Source organism: Artemia sp. Qi Xiang Cuo, chromosome 12, assembly GCF_049724085.1.
Source record: "Artemia sp. Qi Xiang Cuo chromosome 12, ASM4972408v1, whole genome shotgun sequence".
Classification (NCBI taxonomy): domain Eukaryota; kingdom Metazoa; phylum Arthropoda; class Branchiopoda; order Anostraca; family Artemiidae; genus Artemia; species Artemia sp. Qi Xiang Cuo.
This window is the reverse complement of record NC_142805.1, coordinates 32,029,579-32,046,752: the sequence shown is the minus strand read 5'-3', so window position 1 is coordinate 32,046,752 and position 17,174 is coordinate 32,029,579. Positions and strand designations below refer to the sequence as shown.

General features: G+C 36.8%; 1 long non-coding RNA gene across 2 annotated transcripts in view; it reads right to left on the bottom strand.

The window, feature by feature from the left end:
* The window catches only part of LOC148946019 (uncharacterized), a 33,756-nt gene that overhangs the window by 1,927 nt on the left and 14,655 nt on the right, over positions 1-17,174 (bottom strand). The window contains exons 2-4 of one of the 2 annotated variants that reach the window (XR_016142527.1): positions 16,223-16,328; positions 12,042-12,217; positions 6,157-6,263 (exon numbers count right to left, since the gene is read on the bottom strand). This is a non-coding gene — a long non-coding RNA (uncharacterized LOC148946019). The remainder of the gene's footprint in view (positions 1-6,156; positions 6,264-12,041; positions 12,218-16,222; positions 16,329-17,174) is intronic. The other variant, XR_016142528.1, reaches the window with a different exon arrangement.

Here is a 17,174-nt window from a genome sequence, read left to right as displayed (position 1 = left end):
AAAAAAACAAATAACACGCATCCATGATCTTTCTTCTGGCAAAAAATACAAAATTTCACATTTTTGCATATAGGAGCTTGAAACCTCTACTCTGGGGTTCTCTGATACGCTGAATCTGACGGTGTGACTTTCATTAAGGTTTTGTGATTTTTAGGGGGTGTTTCCCTCTTTTTTCAAAAATAAGGCAGATTTTCTCAAACATGTAACTTTTGATGGGTAAGACTAAACTTGATGAAATATATATTATTTGAAATCAGCATAAAAATCTGATTCTTATGATGTATCTGTTGGTACAAAATTCTGTTTTTTAGAGTTTCGGTTACTATTGAGCCGGGTTGCTTCTTACTTACAGTTCGTTACCACGAACTGTTTGACTTAGCTGATCAAATTGTTTGAATTCTTTTGAAAAAATGTATTGTTATAAACTAAAACAAAGGTGTTACTACTAAGTTGTGTTTATGTTGTTCGACACTTGTACATGCCAATCAGCCTATGGTGTCATTACACCACTATATTAATCATCGTTGAAAATTTACTACTACTACTAACAACTCACCACAGCAACAAGCCACCTGAGGCCAAAAAAGCTACGCACGCTCCTCCTCCATGCTAATATATTCAAAGCCTCCCTCTTTACACCCTCCCGGGAGGTTCCTATTTCCGTTAAATCTTTCTTTATGACATCCTTCCACCCTAACCGCGGACGACCTGCTCTCCGTTTAGCCCTAGACGATATCGAAAAAAGAACGAAAAATTATATAGGGTAACCAAGCTCGGCAGCGATTCCTTACGATTAACGAGTAACTAATGGTTAACGGTAAGTAAAAAAAAAAGTAAGTAAAGTAAGTATGACAGCACTAGATCCTTAAGGTCCAAACCGGCGGTGCTGATCTCCGTTTCTTGGCCCTTCAGCCAGAAAGTGCAATGGGGGGCTGGGGGCCAGCCATCCTGTGCTTTCGCACACCCTTCTTGTTTACCTTCCCCAGATATCTCCAGGTAACCATTTAGAGGTGAGTCGACTCTGTCAAGGCTGACAAAGTAACACCACTGATCCACGTCCCGAACCAAAGAACTGGCCATGCCAAAAATCGAACCCGTGTCCCTTGGACAAATAATTTTTAACCCAACGCACGTCCACATAGTCAGGACGGCTAAGTAACAGCATGTTAAAGCATACACATGCCTTATCAAACCCCAAAACAGCAATTCAACCGAATATTGCATCGTTTCATCATGACTATCGAGCAACTACGAATCAGCGGCAACGCTATAGCGTTGGAAGGTTTAAAAGTTATGTTCTAGGAAGCATATAGGGTTTTAATGGAAGAGGGGGTCGTATAAAATTCGGAGGGGGCTCAAATGATTAGAAATTTGAAAGTTCTAGTTCCCTTTTTAAGAGTCAAAAGTAATAGGATGGCATCTAACCCCCCATGCCCTCTTTTCCCCAAATGCATCCAATCTAACTTTTGAGATAGCCATTTTATTCAAAATAGTCTAAAGATCATATAACAATGCCTTCCGTGTTGACACAATACTCAGAGCCCGGGACAAGGGTTATAAGTTATACCTCGGGAGCATATTAGGTTTTTTGGAAGTGGCGGTCGTATATAATTTGGAGGAAGCTTATTTGATGGAAAATTGAAATTTCTAGTTCCTTTTTGAGCTTTAGAACTGATTGGCGGGCAACTATCCCCTCTCCCCATGGCCTCTTTTCTCCAAATGTATCGGATCGAAATTTTGAGATAGCAAATTTTAATTTTTAAAATAGTCCAAATGTCAAATGACTAGGGTTCTGGGTTGAAACCCCCCTCCTCCAGTCGTCAGTGAAAGGGCTGTAAATTATGCTTGTTACCCATCGTTAACATATAAAGCTTTTACAGAAGGCGTGGTTGTATAAACTTTGCAGGAGGCTCATTCGATTGAAAATCGAAATTTCTTCTAGCCTTTTTAAGATTCTAAAGTGATCAGTGTTCCCCAATTACGTCCGATTAAAATTATGAAACAGCCATTTTTTTCAAAATAGTCCAAAATTCAAATGTCTATAACTTATTGGTTGAAAAATCCCCACAGCCCCCGGGGCAAGGTTTGTAACTTTTGCAAGTGCCCATTGTTAACATATAAGGTTTTTGTGGAATGGGTGGCCGTATTTACTTTGGAGGGGGGCTCATTCGATCGGAAACTGAAACTTCTAGCTCTTATTTAAGAGTCAAAAGTGATCAAGGGCAGTCAGCCACCTCCTCCTTTCCTCCAAAGGTATACGGTCAAAATTTTAGAGATAGCTATTTTGTTCAAAATAGTCCAAAGTCCAAACAAATAGGCTTCCAGGGTTGAATACCCCTCCCAGCCCCCAGGGAAAGGGCTGAGAGTTATACAAGTTGCTTATTGTTACTTTGATTCTTCGTTTACTTTAATAATTTCTTTACTTTGATACTTTTTTACTTTGATATTGTTACTTTGATACTAGTTTTGATACTTTGATTTTAAAAAAAAAATGATTTTCAAATAGGGAATTTTGAAAAACTTGAAACTTTGGATCAAGACGAACAGAAATTACTTTTTAAAAAAAAACTTCGCCAAAAATAATTTTTTCAAATAAAGTAAAGGTAGTATTAAACTCAATATCAGCATCAAAAAAAATCTATAAAATTACAAAAACTACATGACCAGAAATTACTATTAAAGAATAAATGAAACCCAAAACGAACAGAAATTAAACAAACAATCATAGAAAAAAAAACAAGAGGTACTAAATGAATGAATAAACAAACTTTAAAACGAGAAGAACTTAAATTGAACATGCAAATTAAGCCTAAAACAAACAAACATCACTACAAACATGAATTTGGCGACTGCCCCCTTTCCTAACGGTAAAAGTATGAAGCCTACGGCGTCATTGGCACTTTAATGAAAACTATATGTATCTTGAACAGTCTTGGAAAGAACTAATCAAATTAAACTGAATATTTGATATATAATGATATTAATAGCTGAATGCTCACCAGCTCAAGATATGATTTCGTTCAGACTTTTACAGTTAGGGAAACGGCCAGTAGCCAAACTCATGTTTGTATTGAAAACTATATGTTCCTTAAACAGTCTTAGAAAGAACTAATAAAATTAAACGGAAAATTTGATATATAATGATATTAATTGCTGAAAGCTTATCAGTTCAGAATTCATTATGATTTTCATTTTATTTTCAATGTTGTAACCAGTACAAAAGAAGCTTTATACTCCCTAGGACATATTGTTTAACAGAGAAGAGAAAGCGCTTGTAAAAGTATTATCTGAGTGATAGGTCATACGAACATAAGAGGAAACATAAAAAAAAAATGCAGAAAGCATTAAAAAATGAGCTAAGGAGGTATGAGGGGGGGGGCCATGGATAAGATTGCCGGGGATCTGAAAGACGCTGTAAGACGGCATTATAGTAAAATATCGTACTGGCATGTTAATAAAATGAGAGGGTGTAGTCAATCTGGACTTGGGCCAATTAAAAATAGAAATTGAGCCATAATTAGCGATAAAGAAAGAACTAAAGAGAGATGGGCAGAACATTTTGAGAATGTGCTAAACCGAAATAGAGATACAGGAAAAGATATAGAGGAAAATGAAAAAGTTTGTGGCACCTTGGACGTGAAAAGTTGTGGCACCTTGCAACTTTCATTTTGTGAAGAAGAATTAGCGACAGCATTAAAAGGATTAAAAAATACTAAGGCCCAAGTGCTGATAGCGCGGTAAATGAGTTTCTTAAATATGGTGGTTATGAGGTTAGACATAAGTTACTGAAGATTATAAATATGATTACTTAATGATGATTTTAGTTATTATATGAAGTATCTAGCGATTTTAAGAAAACCCTAATTAAACTTTACTTTCGGCTGGAACCAGACGATGATCCATCCTGCCCGGCACCAATGGACGATGGGATGACTGACGTAGTTCAACACGATCTGTCAGCAGCAGCCTCTTCTGCAATATTCAGCCAGTTTTCATCCCAATGACGTCCGTGTCGTCGAAAGCCACCCCAAGGATCCAGGTCATTCTTGAATGTCTGCCAGAGATTCTTCCTTTGGCCGCCTGGTCTCTGTTTCCAAGTTGAAAGGGGGTCTTAGATGAGGACATCACGGGATATAGTTCCAGCTGGTCGTCGTAGTGTGTGTCCCAAGAGTCGTCGTTGTTTTATGATTGCCGAGACGGGGGCCTTCTGAGCACACTGCCTTAGAACCCCAGCGTTTGAGATATGAAACCATCGGCTGACCCGTAGTATGTGTTTCATGCAGCGATGGTCGAATACTTCTAGTGAACGTGTTTCTTCGGCCTTTAAAGGCCAAGTTTCAGAGGCGTACAGCAGGATCGATTGAACAGTTGCCTTGTAGACGCTCACCCTAGTTAAACCCCTGTATAAAAAAGGTGATAAGAGTGAGTGTGGTAATTATAGAGACAATAGCCTGGCTTTTGTTGGTAGCAAATTACTTTGTATGATGAAACGTTTTGGACTTAAAAATGCTGTAGACAAAGTTTTGAGGGAAGAATTAATGCGATTTTAGGAAGGATAGAGGATGTTTCAACCAAATTTTCCCTCTTAGTCTAATAACTCAGAAGTGCCTGAGTTATTAAACAGCTTTAGTCCTCAGTTTTACACATTATGAGCAATCGTTTGATTCTGTTGATAGAAGAGCTCTAGCAAAGGTCTTATTCTTGTATGCGAACTAAGATTAGAATATTGAACATTATAATATTGTAAGATACAGTGATGACAGTGGTAAAACATAGTTCTGAAGCATGGGCGCTCAAAAAAACGGAAGAAGATTTACTAGAAGTTTTCCAGAGAAACTGTCTACTGATTGTCTAGGGTACCCGACTGACTGACCATATTTCAATCAATAGGCTGTACGAAAAGTGTGATTCAATACCGTTTTCTAGGGCGATAACTAGAGAAAGGTTGAGATGGCTAGGACACGTTCTGTGGATGAAGGATGACAGATTCCCGAAGAGTGCCCTTTTCGGCCAATCGTTTAGGACTAAACGGAATGCAGATCGTCCTCGGTTGTAGTGGGAGGATTTTGCTAGGAAGGATTCAAGGGAAATTCCTGGGATGTTGTAAAGAGCTTGGATAGAGATGGAGCAGGGGCGTGCGTAGCTGATTTGCCCTCAGACCGCTTGATGCTGCGGCGAGGTGTTAGTGGTAGTGGCAGTAGTAAAAAATAGTAAATATTCCTATTCCTTATTATTGTCTTTCCTGTTTCTTATTTCATGATGAGTTTGTGAAGCGGAACTATTTGACTACTAGTTACTACACATGTTTTCCACGCAATATCCAAAGTGATCAAAGGCCAAATACCCAGTGTCTCTAAGTAAGCATAGTATTCTCGGAAAAAATCGAGCGAGGCCATAAAATGACGAAAAGACAATGACAAAAAAAAGAAGGCAATAACGAAAACGGACGAACAGCCAATAGTGAGTCAATTCAAGAATTGTTAAAAGATAATCACACATCTATTCCAATCTCTGTGGATGTTGCCCAGCCTGAGATTGATGACGAAAAACTGTTTTCATTTTACGACGATGATAATTGTTGTTTCATTTCTTATTATGGCTATGGTGAAAATAGAGAACTGGTTGTCAGAGTCCAAAAACTAGGGAATACCCCCCAATCGTTGAACTTTTATGTGATTCCTCTGTAGATAGATTTCTGTTTCGGTTTTCTTATCTTGGATTTTCTCTGTTGCCACAAAACCAGAAGTACTAGCAGTTCCAAAGTTACCTTTGGGCAAAATAAAAAAAAGTCCAGAAATAGAGGGTGTGTGGGCTACCATTTTTGTCCAGGTGTCTACAACTTTCAAATGTAAAGGGGTTCTCATTTGAGCAGAATGATACTCATTTGCTTCCATTCCTCTTAATTTCAACGTTACCAATAGGAGTTATAAACACATTAACGAGGGACTTGACAGATCTCCGCTTCCAATCACAGTCTGGACATAGCATACGAATTCACTTCAAGCAGAGTAAACATCTCCAAAAGGTGTTAAAACGCTTTGTGCATATTCAAAATCAAAGCATTTCTTACTTTTAAAAAAATCCATTTGAAAATATGGTGCATTAGTTTATATGCCCTTGAGAAGCATAAGGAGAAGCATTAAAGAGAGACTTACCATTGACGGATCTCCGCTTCCGATCATAGTCTGAACATGCTGTAGTATTTCACCTCGAGTAGAGCCGGCATCGTCTACACTTTTTCGCTTGACTATGACCGCTACAATCTTTAATATAAGAAATAAGTTCAAATAAACAACATAAGGTTTCGTCTAGAATCAGTTAAAATTCGACTAAACATACATTTTGAAACAAATTTTTAGTCCTAAGTGGACGAGTCGCTGATTCTTGTGGTTTTAAATTTATCGTAATATATAATATATAATTAAATTCATCATAAGGGGAATACTTTACACTTCTTCAGTTTCTATACAGCGTTATAATAAAAATATATTAAAACAAAAATACTCCTTGCAAGAACACGTGCAGAGAAAGCTTAAAACTAGGCTAGGATATAAAAATTAGATTTTTCAAAAAATATAAGTCATCGAAATTCAAAAATGTTATTTTTCAATCGTATTGTTTCGCAACCGTTTTTCATCAGTGTATTTATCTCAGAGAAACTAAATCAGTATAATTGAAATGTCAGATAAATGTTAAGACAACCCAACAAAAACAATTAGTAAAATTCTAGTTGAGGGGCTTCTTGTTAGTTTGGAAAATAGTTGAGTTAGATGAAGAAAAACTTCCAGGAATGAATCCAGAGACTAAATTTACCCCAGGGAAATATTGGTACCAACCTGTGGTGGGACTCAGGGCCATATCAAGTATTTTCCTTCGAAGGGGGGGGGGTACTTTAGCTGGGAGGTTTTTTACAAAAAAAACTTTACAAAACCCTAAAAATATGGGTTTACATGTATTTTAATACTATTATACAAGTCAGGCTTCCGGGAGGGGGGAAGTCAAACCAGATAAACCCGCCTCCCTGGAAACAGCCCTGAAGACATCCCACTAGATTTAGGTGAATTGTTCAGGGACTACTTTCACGTGAGCTTTTTTTTTAATTTAGTTCCACATAAATTCAATAAATCTTGAAAAGCAGTTAAAATTTGGCACAATCTGTCAAGATCAAACAGTTCGTGGTAACAAACTGTAAGTAATGAGCAACTCGGCCCAATAGTAACAGAAACTCTAAAAAAGCGAATTTTGATAGCAGCTAAATCACTAAAAGAATAGGTTTTTTATGCTCATTCCCAACATATGAAACCCATTAAGTTTAATGTTACTCCTCAAAAGCTAGGATCCTGAGAAAATTTGCTTTATTTTAAAAAAAATGGGAAACGATCCCAAAAAACTTAGCCCTACTGTGGAGGCTTCAAGCTCCTATCAATAAAAATATGGAATTTTGTAATTTTTTGCCAGAAGAAAGATCACGGATCCGTGTTTATTTGTTTATTTTTCCCATGGGTGGTTGTACCAACTAATGGCCCTAGAAAATTGAGAGAGGGCTCATTCAAACAGAAATTAAAAGTTCTTGTGCCATTTTTAAGTGATCAAAAAGCTTAGAGGGCAAATAGAACCCCTCCCCTAGGCATCTTTCCCCTAGGCATCCCATCAAAAAAATTTATAACTATTTTGTTCAGCATAGTTGAAAGATCCAATAACTATGCCTCTGGTAATGGTATGACCCCCATAACCCCTAGGAGAGCTGTAAGTTATACAATTCGTCCATTCTTTGCATATAGTATTTGTTATTGGGAAATATACAAAAAATTTCAGGGAGGGGGATTTCTGTGACAGGGAATTTTCCACAGGGGAAATTTCCCGTGGGGAGGAAATTTTCCAGGAGACATTTCCCAAAGAAGGGGGTTGAGGATTCCCCGGCATTGTCTGAAAAACAATCAGAAATAAAACAAAAAACTGTTTTTTTTTTAACTAAAAGTAAACCATTAAAACTTAAAATGAAAACAAATAATTCCCCTATGAGGGGTGGGGGCTGTCCCATCGTCTAACCCTCGCTCTTTACGCTAAAATTTGAGTTATTTCACAATTCTTTAAGAATTACTGCTGAAAAACAGGGGCCATTCAATTGGAATAAAAAGATTTTTTTAAATACTAAGGTTTAAGCGTGACGACCGAGGGTATTAGAGAAGGGGGCAATATCCTAATAGGCTATACGGAATAATTTATGTTCTTTTAAAGTCTTAATGTTGCTCCTTACTTTCAGTGAAAGACTTCTTTTTAATTTAATCTCAGAAAGATCAGTTCAAACTAAAATAAAAATAACAATCAATGAAAATGTCCTATTAATAGCTGTTTTTGTAGCTTTTCAAGGAGACGGCCTATATTCTTTTTTAGCTAAGACTAAGCCTCCCTCATTGAATGGTACACATTTGAATCATAGAAACGTATTTGCTTCACATTTTTTATAATTTCTTTGCAAAAATTTGGAGTTCACAGTGAAAAGTCCTATTAATAGCTATTTTTTGAACTTTTCAAGGACACGGCTCGTTTTTTGCCAAGACTAGGTTTCCCTGATTGAATAGTACACATTGAATCATAGAAACGTATTTGCTTCGTATTTTTTATAATTTCGTTGCAAAAATTTTGAATTCATAGTGAAAAGTCCTATCAACAGCTATTTTTGGAACTTTTCAAGGAAACGGCCCATTCTTTTGACCCGTAACTAGGCCTTCCTGATTGAATGGTAAACATGGAGACGTATATGCTTCATATTTTCTATAATTTCGCTGCAAAAATTTGGAGTTCACAGTGAAAAGTCTTATCAACAGCTATTTTTGGAAATTTTCAAGGAGACGGCCCATTTTTGGGCCGTCTTTCATTTTGCATTTAAAAACTAGTAAAAAATAGCAGCTAAAAGCTAAATATACTAATTGTCCTTAAGCAGCATGAGATGACGTGACATTGGAAAGCAGTTGAGTGAATGAAACTATTAGGATTTGTTTCGGTAATGCCTTTTGAATTATCTACCTCCATCCCCTCCCCCTTTTAAATACAATGACTTTCGATGACCTCGGAAACTTTGTATAACAAAATTGAAATTTTCGTGAATAGATCAGTAGCACATATTTAAACCAGGGAAAGCTTTTTGAGCCTCGTGCCATTGCTAAATACTGATATCTAAGGTTATGAAAATTTTGCAAAAATTCAAAATTTAATTTAATTCAAAAGAAAATCCCAATAAGGACTCACACACGTAGCTTTTTTGGCACCGATTTCAGAAGCTAAGTGAGCATACGACAGCGGTACAAAAAAAATGCCTTTTGCGTGAGATTTTCAAAATTAATTATCATGGACACCAATAGTCGACTGCAATTTATCAATAGTTGCATGATTGATCTCAACTTATTATTTAGTTCTTTTATCATTATTGTTATGTTCTTTTAACATTATTTTTTTTAACTTTTTAATTTTTCTTTCATAAAAAAATCCAATTAAACTTTACATTCTTTTACTATTAAATTATGAAGTTTGCTATTATTAAATATTTAATTATTATCATTATTTAGTTATTTTGATTTTCTTGCTGAAGAGAAGGAAACGAGTGAGGATATATTTTCATTATTATTATTATTATTATTATCACGATAAAATTTAGCGCTGATTTCCTAAATCAGAACTGAAAACAAGAAATTTTTGCAAGCTTAAATCGCTGCCGCTTTCTCTGCAATTTGGCGTCGAATTGGTAAATTGGTGCCGTAAAAACTACCTGTGATCAGCCCTTTAGAGCAAAGAAAAGAAGACTCAAACAAAATTAATAAAAAAAAAGTGTTTGCCAAAACTGGGACAAGAAGGCCTATAGTTAGAGACGGAAGAAGGATGGGGGCTTGAAAAGGTCTTCCCGGAGCGCAATTTAGAATATGATGCAATGCTGAAAGTTCCATTCACCCACTACTTTCCCTTCACTCCACTGTTATTTATAATTTAGCCAAAATTCAACCCTCTTAAAGTTTACCCCAACATTATTCCCAGAAACTACTTTTCATTTTAGACCAGGTGTTTTGCAATATTCGGTAGTATTCTTGGTTATATTTCACGCCTTTCGGTGAAAAAAAAAACACCTTTATTGGCATAAACCTGTGTAATTTCATTCACACCGCTAATTTGTTTCATCTTATCTCTCCCCCAGGGAAACCGGCGCTTACCCCCCTACCTCCCAGCAAATAACCACCCCACGGCTGGTTGGTCTCCGATCAATTTCGACTTAAAAGAAAAGGACTAACTCTCAATTTCTGACGTAATGAGCACCTTACAAAATTTCTGCAACCATGAGGTGGAGGTTGGGATGAGGAAGGGGCAGTCCTCCTCCAATACGGAATAAATTCTGCTCATTTCGGGGTTTAATGTTACTTTTTACGTTCACAATAACAGCGCAGACTAGAGATATTCCAAGAAATCAAGAGGGATTAAATATAAATTTAAATTTTTTATTTGTTTTTTTTAGTGTTTAATTACCCTCCCCCCACAGCTCGAAAAAAACAAAACAAAAACTAAATTAATGTATACGGACCGAGGGAGTAAAATTAAAGTTATAAATAAAATCTACATTCATATATAACTTATAAATAATTCTGTATTTATATTAATGCTCAATGAGAGTTGGGATGTTTTGGAATTAAAATGTATCCTTTGTGGCATCTCCCTCCCTCCCTAACAACCCAACACACAGAGAATCCCATGGGAGAGTTTTAAATCACTTACATGCCAATGTTAGGAATTGTAAGACAACAGGAACTTTACCTATGATAGTGACATGTGTCTAGACCTAAACAATATTTCGGCAAGTTAGGGAGAGAGGGATAGACCACAACGAGTTCATTTTAATCCCAAAACATCCCAGCTCTCATTTAGCCCTCAGATAAATATAGAATAAGTCCTAAGAGAGGTAAGAGGGGAGGTTGGAGGTAGAAATTGATGTATAATCCCCAGAGCCGTATCCAGGACTTTTGTTTGGAGGGTTATTTTTTCGAGCGGGCGAAGGAGGGGGGGGGGTTAACAAAAAAAACTTAAAAAATGCCATCAAGAATTTGAAATTGATATTTAATCACTCTTGATTTCCAAGAATATTTCTGGTCTATGCTATTATTAATAACCCCAAAATGAGCAGAATTTATTCCGTCTAGGAGTGGGACTGCCCCTTTCTCATCCCCACCTCCACTTACTGGTCGTAGAAACTTCGGAGGATGCTCAGTAGTACAGCAAGTTAGCCGTATGGTCAATTTTCGATCAAGTCGAAAGATATGGCAAACTAACCCGCCGCGGGGGGATCTTCTGCGGGGGGGTGAAATTTTCTGGCGGGGCATTTTCCGAAAGGGGGGGGTATTTTCTACTTTCCCCCCAAAACACACACAAACACATCTCTCGAGCGGGGAGCATTTATCAATTATATTTATACAGACAGGTTTGTGTAGTTGGTCCAATTTACAACCGACTCCAACTTTGATTCCGACTCATGAAACTTTAAACATTGCTCCGACTCCTAACGTTTTCTTAAAAGAAGTAAGAACTCCAACTTCCCCATTCCTGCTAATTTACTGCAGAAATTAATCAGAGAAATTGATTAGAGAAATACAGATAAATAATATTATAGGCTAATTATAGTCTATCATTAGGCTACAATATTAATTTTCTTTATTATTGCCAGATTTTAGTAGTATTTAAGTGATTTTGGCTTGACTCCAGCCTTTATGTGTTTCAATAGCTCCGAATTTACTTCCGGCTCATTGGGTTTACATTATTTCTTTTACTCTGACTTATTTCATCAAAAACTTACTAAAACTCCAACACCACGGCCCTATATATAAAGCTGCCGTAAATAATTTCTCTATTTTCGATTTTTTGAAAAATAAGGTAATTTATTTTTTATAAATATTTTTTTTTTCATTTGGTACAGAGCTGTAATGATAAAAATTATGGGAATTCCGTAAAACGTGAATAAATCGTAAAAGATTTTAAAGCTATCGCACGATACACCAGTAACTTACCTGTAAGATTTTTTCCCGAACAAAAGCAGCCAAAGTTGGTTTTCCTATGACATAATTGAACAAATACTGACACCAAAAATTGATATCTGACTCTGGGATACTCTTCCATTCCCTAATAAGGGATTCCTTCAGTAAACCAGCTGATTCAAACAACACCAAATCAACTGAAGAGTTATCTGCAAAGACGAAAAACTGCACTGGCGCCGTAGTACCAAACTCTCAGGAGGGGACATAAAAGGTATTTTTCAAAATGTAGGAGGGGGAGCATTTAAAAAATTCATCAAGTATTTTTTTTAATTTACAGAGGAACTGTTGCCCCCGCCCCCGCCGATTGGCACCCATGACAACCTGATGATCGAACTAGTAGGTGCATAATCAAAAATTAAACACGTAATGCAGCTGTGGTACAGACATATAATTTTTGGCATTTAGCCATTCATGGAAACCTCTGATGAGTGCGGTCCAAACCTGCTTGTGGCAAAGTCCGTCTCTCGGGAAGGGACAATGAGGTTATTATAGCAAGAAACTGGCACAGTTTTGGGCTATGTTGGTCTCAGGCAACTTGAGTTTGTGGTGAGTTGTCAGTATTTGTATCTAACCCAATGGTTCCACTTTTAGAATTTATTTTTAAATAAATTTCCCATTTATGAGTCTTCTTATTACTATTATTTTATTTAGATCCTATATCTAAATTAATTTAAAGTAATGGACCTAAATATACAGTCAAACTATCAGCTTGTACTTTAAGGACAGGTGGAGTACCCTTTTACCTTTTTTATGATACCTTTCATGCGAAAAAATAGACCAAATTGCACAGCTGGCCTCTAGACTTAAAAAATACATTGTCCCCTCCCCATAAGTTTTCCTGAATTGGCAAGATAAAGCACAGCATATATTAAATACATAACCTAACCTAGGTAGCTTTTCGCCCCCTAACCCCCAAAAAACAATCGTTTAAACATTGTAACTCATTGAGAAACACCGCTTTGCAATCATTTATCTTCTCTGACGCTCAATCCTAATGAAATATACCAAAGTAAGATAAACATATAATACTTTAGAAACAAATTTGGGCTATATATTTGCACATTAGGGGGTGGGGTAAAGTAGAGTGAGTCCATTTGCCTAATGTGTTAGGTACAATTATTCTTCATATTATTAAGTAAGAATTGTTTTCTAACTTCACATTGCCCAAATATTTTAATTGTTGTTCATTGTTGTATAATTTATATCTCCTTTTTCTGAATTGACCCCTCCTTTCCTCTGAAATGAGCTATTTATAATAATAATATTGATGAACCTACGTCTATCACCCTTGACCCTAATTCCCTCCGTCTCCCTCCATCTAGATTTTAATGACTCGTGGAGTGATTTTGCGTATTGTATTCGAAACAGACAGTATGTTTCGTAGAAATTAATCTCTAATCTCTCTTAGTTCTAGGAATATTTTTCGACTTAGCCTGTAACGTGAAAGTTGCGGGATTACAGCTTCCCACTTTTAGCATTTATTGATGGTGATTTGTGGTAGTTTTACCCTTGGTAGATTATTCGATTTTATTTCTGCTCATTTTTTGTTTAACGGAGTTCTTTATTATTATGTGAAAAACTCATTTTTGTGGGACAAGTTTTGTTACAATCGTGGCTCTGGGCTCGATGTTACAGCAGCGTATATCTACATGGACTAATAAATGGGAACTATATTTAAAAATAAATTCTAAAAGTGGAACCACTGGGTTAGATACAAATACTGACAACTCACCACAAACTCAAGTTGCCTGAGACCAAAGTCAAAAGCTTCACTTATCTTGGCTCGCTATTAGACTCTCGTAGAGGTTGTGACCTTGACGTGCAGAACAGAATCAACAAAGCCCAAGCCATCTTCTCTCAACTTCTCTCAACTTCGCCATCTTCTCTCATCTTCTCCAGGGATGGAGTTGTCAAAGTTGAGATATTCGCGCGATTAGCGGTCGTCGTATCGTCGGCTGCCCCGGACGCGGTAGATCTAAACGCATGGCCTTCGTCGGTTTCCCCGGACGCGGTAGCACTGGTTCTCACAGTCATTTGTTTGTTCATTATCATCATAAAAGTAAAAAAGAGGTTTCTTGGCTGGCGTCAGGACAGTTGTAAGCCACTCCTCTCTGTCCCTAGCAGGGGCCGACTATATCTCCTACCGATAATGCGCCCTTATGGCATCCTGCATCACCAACAATTTACCCATTGCTGGGGGAGTGGATTGTTACTGGCGGGACTTGTCCACGCGCCGGTGGGCCCAGCCCAGTGCACATCAGAGGGGCCATCCTCCTCCTCCACCTGTATTTATGTCCCCCAGGTGAGGGTGTTCCAGTTATATCTCAAGACCCCCAGAAACTGGGTCCCCCCTTGGTCCGCGCCTCCTCTCTCCATGGAGGTATCCTATATATCTGTAGAAAATTCCCCTATCCGCCACCTGGGGACGCGCTGAGTGGCCTGGGGGAGGCCCCTGCTGAGAAGGTAACTCAGTAGGTACTCAGAACTGTAAATGAAAATGTACTGCCTGTAAGATAGTACTGCTTGTAAGACTACATATAAATTGTATTAAAATATACAATTAAAATAAAACATAGAACTGATATTTTATATTGCCTCAAACCAAATATTTCAATACAGAAATCCCAAATAAGATCAATTAAGGTTATGTTCCCAGCAAGTATTTATCCAGGGGGCGGGTGTAGATATTTCAGGGAATGATAGACTAAGCAAGAGTATAACTGTAAAATCAGCAACATTTCATTTGCAATTGGAAGAAGAAGTTTGTGCCACCTTCATTAAAAATTCAAGTGACATTTACAAATATGAAAGAACTCCAGACTTTGAATGAACCCTATTAATGTACCCTCTCGACCAATGAGCCGTAAATTATCTGTGACCCAGAAGTAAGTATTTTATTCTGTATAAAGTTTGTTTTCATTGTAATACTGTAATTTATTTGGTGATGATGATCATTGATGTGGTCGAAATATCCAAAATGTTTTGTATCTGTTTTTCACTTTCTAATAAAAGAACTTATCCCTATTTGAACTTTTATTTGTTTGGGGGTTACCAAGTTTGAACACCATCCTTAAACCTTGTCCAGCTGAAAAAAAAAACACACAAGAAAAATACATATAAACAAATATCGGACGTGTTCTTTTAATTTTTTAACCCCCCCCCACCTCGATCCCCCCCCCCCGAAACAAAATCCTGGATACATTTTTTGTTCCCAGTGCAAATTTTTTTGCTAGACCTGGGTTAGTTTTCTGTAGTCCTTCGGCTTTAATGCTTCCATATAAAACAATAATCTTCCAATTATTCAATAATTAGGGTTAACCTAAAGCCATCTACCAAAATGCATACGAGAAATTCGTTTTGCAGTCGTTTTTTATTTTTATTTTTAAAAGTTAAATAAGCTGAAAATCTTGTTAAGTAGTAATATTTTATATTTTTTACGCAACTTAAGATAGATTATTAAGTATTTTGTCTTTTTAGTGCAAGCTATATCTGTAGGCTTGTTGCAAAATCATGTTTCACAAAAAACATAAAACTATTTCACGAATTTTGGCCACATCACACATTGATTAAATCACAATCATGTTTAGATTTCCAATTCGCACAATTTATAAGTCCACAATTGAGTCCTTTAAAAGATTCAAATAAACTATTGCGTCAAATACAATTAGTTGATGACGAAATATAATTTTATACCTTGTTTTTTATTAAACATTGCAAAATAAAGATAGCTCAAACTTCTGAGGATTTGTATTTTTTTAATCAATTTAGCTAGTTTAACATACCAATTTAATTATCCTAGTAAAAATCAATTTACTTAAATATAGATTTACTTAAATATCAGTTTATTTAGTATAATGTGTGACAGAGCTATCAGCCTTTTTTTCCTTTACACTAATTGCTTTCAAATCTATAAAAATCAATCAGCGGAGTTATTGTTAAAATGAAACCTAGATAACTAGTTTTAAGCTGAGCACGAATGATTCATGAGCCTGGGAGGAAGGGGGGGGGGCAGACAGTGCTTAGCCTACTAAATTGTACATTTATAAGTTTTTATATTCCGAAAAATTTTGATGCAAATATTGTGGTACATTTTTTTTTTTTTTTTTTTTTTTTTTTTTTTTTTTTTTTAATTATCTAAAGAGAAATACCCTTACGTAGGATATGGCGAACTAATTGATAAGGAGATCTCAACTTCCGGAAATCCAGATAAATGGTCTATGCAGCATTTCTCTGTTCATTTGTAACAACATTTGGAGGGGCCTAAAATAAACCTGTTTAGGTACATAGCATAGCCTAGCTTATTTAAGAAAACAAGAATTGGAACATAAATTTAAAAAACTAGAACACATCATGCCTGAAAACAGGTGAGATTCTTACAGGAGCCAAACAACTTTTGACAAGGCAGGGTTGAAGTATGGAAAAAGTTACAAAGCTACCAGGAGCAGAATTCCAAAAGTTGTCAACACTTAGCAGCACAGCTTGTGTTTTGACAGCTTTTCTTTAAGCAAAATGTATTTTTATATGTAAAAGTGGTATTTTCAGACAAAATGTGCCAACAAATTTTAAAACTACAAAGTAGCATTGCTACTTTTCTACCACACTTTTTGCACAGAGGCCTGGGTTACAAACTTCTCACTCTTACTCCAGGAAGCTAGGACCTATTCTAAGATGCAAAACCCTCCTCCCCGACGAGTCAGTCTTGCTTCTGTTCACATCCTACATCAGACCAGTCATGGAATATAAATGCCCTCTTTTTGCTGGTGCTCCACAAAGCTATATTGCTTGACTCCAGTGCCCTCAAAATTGAGCAACTCCTGGAAACTCTGATGTCAGACCCCTACAATCAAAGATTGTTTTAGCATGGTAACTATGTTGGTCTTTGAAAAACTAAAGCATAACCCCACGATCAGAGGGGTTACTGAAAATCGTTCCTGAAAGAACAGAGTCTCTAAGGGCAACTGGTCAAAGCACAGCCTGGCGTGACTACGTTGAGCAGGGTACACCAAGTCAGGAATAACTGAAAGTGAGCTCCCAATGATTCATCTTTACTTGGCAAACCCTCCCAGCAGAAGTGGTCCCTGAAAATTCCTCTCTTGAAGCATTCAA